We start from the raw sequence: 6687 nt of genomic DNA, 5'->3' as shown, positions 1-6687 counted from the left end.
CTGACTTATAGCTCGGAACTGGGGAGTCGGAATAGTCTTTGACCGAGTCTGAACACCCACAGTAGTCTTCTGTGGAGAAGATCGGGCAGAAGCCTCCCCGGCCTCGATATTCCGAGCAGCCACAGATTTCTTCGTCCGACGAAGGAACTTCATGGAATCCGCCTGAGAAGACATCTCTACAAGAAATAAAGAAAGGGATTACCACAACAGAAATTCCACCAAAAACAAGCAAAACCAAAGCACTAAAAAAGATGAATCTCGGAAGAGGTCGGGAACTACCTAACTCGGAACGGAGAAGGCTTGGATCCCCCAACATTTTCTTCGTGTCCAAGTGAGGTGCCCGACCCCATAAACTGCTCACCACACCCACAAAAGCCTGCTCCACCTCATCTAGACTCTCAAAGGTATACTTAACAGACACTACATTCTCCTGCCAACAAAGAGGAAAAGAAGGCTCCCCACTCTCATCTAGAAAGAAAGGTCGGACGTCTCCAGTAGCCCGGACCTTGAAATAAAAGTTCTTAAAATCGTGAAAGGACTCATCATACAGGGTACAAAACTTTCTTCCCTGGTTAGCCCTAAAAGAGACCCAAGATACCTTCCCTCCACCCGACCCCGGCTTCGTCAACACAAACAAATAGGAAAAAAGAGAAATAGAGGGAGCAACACCCAAAAACTGACACAAAAGTTAAAACAGCTTTAAAAATGCCCAAGAATTTGGATGGAGCTGGGTAGGGGCAAGGTTACAAGACCATAACACCTCGGACTCCAGGTCGGTAAAAGGAAGTCGGACACTCAGCTTAGAGAAAAAACAATCATAAGCGTAAAAGAAGAGCTTCTCGGAACTATCTAAGGGCGGGAAGCAAACTCTCTCCTCGGAATCCGGGGCTACTAATTCATAATCCCTCTCAGACTCTCTATCTTCACATATGCTACATTGCCTACGAAACCTAGCTAAATACTCAGAATCTACCACAGAAGGGACTCTTAGAGGAACAGGATCTACCCAACCAAGACCACTTGGAATCTTGGCCGACATCGCTTGAAGAACCTTTCGAGACATAAAAATTCTTGCCTACAAAGAAGAATACAACAGCAAGCAAAAATCACATAAAAGCAGACAGCGAAAACCCATTCAGCAAAACAAGAAACAAAGATCTTTTAAAGACGAAAATACAGCAACCCGGAGCAAGATACCAGAGAACAAAAAAAGAGCCCCCCCCCCCCCATGTACAAACGACAAAGCAATGGCGGCGCCTCTTTTCGGGGCAACCCAGGCATAGAGAAAAAGAAACAGAAGCATATGTGCACAAGAAAAGAGATGGGAACAAACCTGGAAAGAAAGAAACGAGGACGACGAGCTCCGAAGCAAGGAGAACGGAACGGCGACGCAGAGGAAACCCCGGAAAGACACGCGGAAAGATTCAGGGAAGAAGAACAAAGAAAAAGGAAGCGATGCTCAAAAAAAGGAGAATGGCGAAAACTCAGAAAAAAGGAAGGGAACAGAATAAACGAAGAAAAGGGGGAAAGGGGCAAATAAATAATGCCTTCACAGAGCCCGAACGGAAATCGAGGGGAAACGGTAAAATGCAATAAATGCAGGAACGGCCATTTTTGAAATTTTGAAAAACTACTATGCCCGAGCTCGACCTCTCAAAAAGGATGAACTCTTGCAGGGGCACTGTTCATACCCTGACCGAGCTCCTCCAAACTCGGCAAAATCCATGATAGGTCCGACCTCGTCCCAAAGGCCCACGCCTGAGGTCGGACCTCGGACAACAAAGCTAAGAAGGCCCATCAGAAGGAACGCAGCCCAAAACCTAAAAGCCGAAAAGGCCTAGGAAAGGCGGTTCCACAAAGATAGGGATAAAACTCCCAAAGGATAAGATAAGATAAGAATATCTTATCCAGGGAAGATCACGGCCAACTATTATAAATACACTGGAGCACCCAGGTATAAGGCACACTCTAATTCCACTCAAATATCTGCTTGGACCCATGCTAACTTAAGCATCGGAGTGTCATTGCAGGTACAACCACCAACCACTTTGCACATCAAGCTCGGGTCATCAATCCCCCCACCTCGGGCCTCTCTAAGACGACCGAGTTGCACGTTTCAGGTAACCCCCGGAACAAACACTAAAACAAAATAAAATAAAATTAGATAAATAAAATTCGGTTGCCTCCCAACAAGCGCTTCTTTAATGTCAATAGCTTGACAGTGGCTCTCATGGAGCCACAAGATGATCAGATCAATTTAGTGTGTTGTCTCCACACCAAACTTAGAGTTTGGATATGGAATTTGAACACCAAACTTGGAGTTTGGTTGTGGCCTCACAACACCAAACTTAGAGTTTGACTGTGTGGGCTCTTCTTGACCTTGAACTGAGAGAAGCTCTTCATACTTACTCTCTTCTGTCACAGAGGGATGGCCATGTGCATTAAACACAAGGTAGTCCCCATTCAATTGAAGGACTAACTCTCCTCTGTTGACATCTATCACAGCTTCTGCTGTGGCTAGGAAAGGTCTTCCTAGGATGATGGATTCATCATCTTCCTTCCTAGTGTCTAGGATTATGAAATCAGCAGGGATGTAAAGGCCTCCAACCTTTACTAAAACGTCCTCTACCATTCCATAAGTTTGTCTCAAAGACTTATCTGCCAATTGTAATGAGAACAAGGCAGGTTGTACCTCAATGATCCCCAGCTTCTCCATTACAGAGAGTGGCATAAGATTTATCCCTGACCCCAGATCACATAGAGCTTTTTCAAAGCTCATGGTGCCTATGGTACAAGGTATTAGGAACTTGCCAGGATCTTGTTTCTTTTGAGGTAGAGTTTTCTGAATCCAAGTGTCTAGTTCTCTAATGAGCAAGGGAGGTTCACTTTCCCAAGTCTCATTACCAAACAGCTTGGCATTCAGCTTCATGATAGCTCTTAAATATTGAGCAACTTGCTCTCCAGTCACATCTTCATCCTCTTCATAGGAAGAATAGTCTTTAGAGCTCATGAATGGCAGAAGGAGATTTAATGGAATCTCTATGGTCTCTAGATGGGCCTCAGATTCCTCAGGATCCTTAATAGGAAACTCCTTCTTGCTTGAGGGACGTCCCAGGAGGTCTTCCTCACTAGATTTTCGTCCTCCTCCTCCACTATGCATTCGGCCACTTTGATTAAATCAATGGCCTTGCACTCTCCTTTTGGATTCTCTTCTGTATTGCTTGGGAGAGTACTGGGAGGAGTTTCAATAACTTTCTTACTCAGCTGGCCCACTTGTGCTTCCAAATTTCTAATGGAAGATCTGGTTTCATTCATGAAACTAAAAGTGGCCTTTGACAGATCAGAGACTATATTTGCTAAATTAGAAGTATTTTGTTCAGAGTTCTCTGTCTGTTGCTGAGAAGATGATGGATATGGCTTACTATTGTTCAGCCTGTTGCGTCCACCATTGTTAAAGCCTTGTTGAGGCTTTTGTTGATCCTTCCAGGAAAAATTTGGATGATTTCTCCATGATGGGTTATAGGTGTTTCCATAAGGTTCACCTAAGTAATTAACCTCTGCCATGGCAGGGTTCTCAGGATCATAAGCTTCTTCAGAAGCTACCTCTCTAGTACTGTTGGATGCATGTTGCAATCCATTCAGATTTTGAGAGATTATGTTGACCTGTTGAGTCAACATTTTGTTCTGAGCCAATATGGCATTCATAGCATCAATTTGAAGAACTCCTTTCTTCTGAGGTATCCCATTGTTCACAGAATTCCTCTCAGAGGTATACATGAACTGGTTGTTTGCAACCATGTCAATGAGTTCTTATGCCTCTTCAGGCGTTTTCTTCAGGTGAATTGATCCACCTGCAGAATGGTCCAATGACATTTTTGAAAATTCAGAGAGACCATAATAGAATATATCTAATAGAGTCCATTCTGAAAACACGTCTGATGGACATCTTTTGGTCAATTGCTTGTATCTTTCCCAAGCTTCACAGAGGGATTCACCATCTTTTTGTTTGAAAGTTTGAACATCCACTCTCAGCTTGCTCAGCTTTTGAGGAGGAAAGAATTTATCCAAGAAGGCAGTGACCAGCTTATCCCAGGAGTCCAGGCTATCCTTAGGTTGTGAATCCAACCATATTCTAGCTCTGTCTCTTACAGCAAAAGGGAAAAGCATGAGTCTGTAGACTTCAGGATTAACTCCATTCGTCTTTACAGTATCACAGACCTGCAAGAACTCAGTTAAGAACTGATAAGGATCTTCAGATGGAAGTCCATAAAACTTGCAGTTTTGTTGCATTAATGCAACTAGTTGAGGCTTAAGCTCAAAGTTATTGGCTCCAATGGCAGGAATGGAGATGCTTCTTCCATCAAACTTGGATGTTGGCTTTGTGAAGTCACCAAGCATTCTCCTTGCATTATTATCATTATTATTTGCGGCTGCCATGTCCTTCTCCTGTTCGAAAATTTCTGAAAGGTTGTTTCTGGATTGTTGTAATTTAGTTTCTTTTAATTTTCTCTTCAGAGTCCTTTCAGGTTCTGGATCAGCTTCAACAAGAGTGCCTTTATCCTTGTTCCTGCTCATAAGAAAGAGAAGAAAAAAAGAAAAGAGAAAGGAATCCTCTATGTCACAGTATAGAGATTCCCTTATGTTAGTAGAAGAGGAAAGAGGTAGAAGAATGAAGAGGGAATTTCGGATTTGTGGATGAAGAGAGGTGAAGAGAAGTATTAGTATTAATAATTAAATAGAATAAGAGAAGAGAAAGAAATTTTCGAAAATAATTTTGAAAAAGAGGTTAGTAATTTTCGAAAATTAAAGATAAGATAAGTTTAAAATTAAAATTTAAAACAAAAAGAATTTTTGAAAAAGAGAGGGAGAATTTTCGAAAATTAGAGAGGGAAAAGTAGTTAGGTGGTTTGAATAAGATAAGAACAAACAAAAAGTTAGTTAGTTGATTGAAAAAGATTTGAAATCAAATTTGAAAAAGATAAGAAGATAAGAAGTTAGATAAGATATTTTGAAATCAAATTTTGAAAAAGATAAAACTTTGAAAAAGATAAGATAAAAGATAAAAAGATTTAATTTTAAAATTGACTTAACTAACAAGAAACTACAAGATAAGATTCTAGAACTTAAAGATTGAACCTTTCTTAACAAGAAAGTAACAAACTTCAAATTTTTGAACCAATCACATTAATGTTAGCTAATTTTCGAAATATGATATAAAGATAAGAAAAAGATTTTGAAAAAATAATTTTTAAAATTTTCGAAATAAATAAAAAAAATGAAAAAGATATGATTTTTGAAAAAGATTTTGAAAGATAAGATTTTTAAAATTGAAATTTTGACTTGACTTGTAAGAAATAACTAATTTTAAAAATTTTTGACTAAGCCAACCCAAAATTTCGAAAATTTGGAGGGAAATAAAGAAAAGATATTTTTTTTTATTTTTGAATTTTTAATTATGAGAGAGAAAAACAACAAAAATACTCAATGCATGAAATTTTTAGATCAAAACAATGAATGCATGCAAGAATGCTATGAATGTCAAGATGAACACCAAGAACACTTTGAAGATCATGATGAACATCAAGAACATAATTTTGAAAAATTTTTGATGCAAAGAAAACATGCAAGACACCAAACTTAGAAATTTTTAATGCTTGGAAAATATGAATGTAAAGATGCACATGAAAAACAACAAAAGACACAAAACAAGAAATCATCAAGATCAAACAAGAAGACTTGTCAAGAACAACTTGAAGATCATGAAGAACACTATGAATGCATGAGATTTTCGAAAATGCAAGAAAAATTTTAAAAAGCATGCAATTGACACAAACTTAAAAATTAACACAAGACTCAACAAGAAACACAAAATATTTTTGATTTTTATGATTTTCTAATTTTTTTTTTGTATTTTTATTAATTTTTTTTCGAAAATATAGTTGGAAAAACGAAAAATAAAAAGAAAAATTTTTGAAAAAGATTTTTGAAAAGAAAAGTACTAATCTGAGCAACAGAATGAACCGTCAGTTGTCCATACTCGAACAATCCCCGGCAACGGCGCCAAAAACTTGGTGGACGAAATTGTGATCACTATTCTTTGATTTGCATTTACTGTAGAATTGTGGAACTTAGGATTTTTGGCACGAGTGGACACAACTCCGTTCAACTAACCAGCAAGTGTACTGGGTCGTCCAAGTAATAAACCTTACGTGAGTAAGGGTCGATCCCACAGAGATTGTTGTATGAAGCAAGCTATGGTCACTTGCAATTCTCAGTTAGGGAGATTAAAGGTAATTGTGATTATTGGAGTAAATATAAAAAGGAATAATAAAAGGGATAGAATACTTATGCAGATTCATTTGGTGGGAATTTCAGATAAGCGGATGGAGATGCTGTAGAGCTCAAGGACGCCTGCTCTCTCCTACTGCTTCTACTCAATCCTTCTTACTCCTTTCCATGGCAAGCTTTGTTTAGGGGTTCACCATCAACTGTGGCTACTTTCAATCCTCTCGGGGAAATATCCTATGCGGCTGTCACTCCGCACAGCTAACCAGTCTGGAGGCATCACCCATGGCTGAATGGCTACATCCCATCCTCGCAGTGAAAACTAATGCTCACGCACTCTGTCACAGTACGGCTAATCACCGGGTTGGGTTCCCTCCCCTACTGGAATAGATCCCTCTTTTT

General features: G+C 39.4%; 1 non-coding gene across 1 annotated transcript; it reads left to right on the top strand.

Annotated features, from left to right (window-relative positions):
- The first annotated feature begins 3929 nt into the window (after positions 1–3929).
- On the top strand, positions 3930–4035 carry LOC112798382 (small nucleolar RNA R71). The gene has a single exon (XR_003199994.1). It is a non-coding gene; the product is annotated as a small nucleolar RNA R71 (small nucleolar RNA).
- Positions 4036–6687: the final 2652 nt, after the last annotated feature.

Source organism: Arachis hypogaea, chromosome 4 (genome assembly GCF_003086295.3).
Source record: "Arachis hypogaea cultivar Tifrunner chromosome 4, arahy.Tifrunner.gnm2.J5K5, whole genome shotgun sequence".
Taxonomy (NCBI): domain Eukaryota; kingdom Viridiplantae; phylum Streptophyta; class Magnoliopsida; order Fabales; family Fabaceae; genus Arachis; species Arachis hypogaea.
Note: the sequence above shows the minus strand (reverse complement) of the source record. Positions and strands in the feature narration are given on the sequence as shown.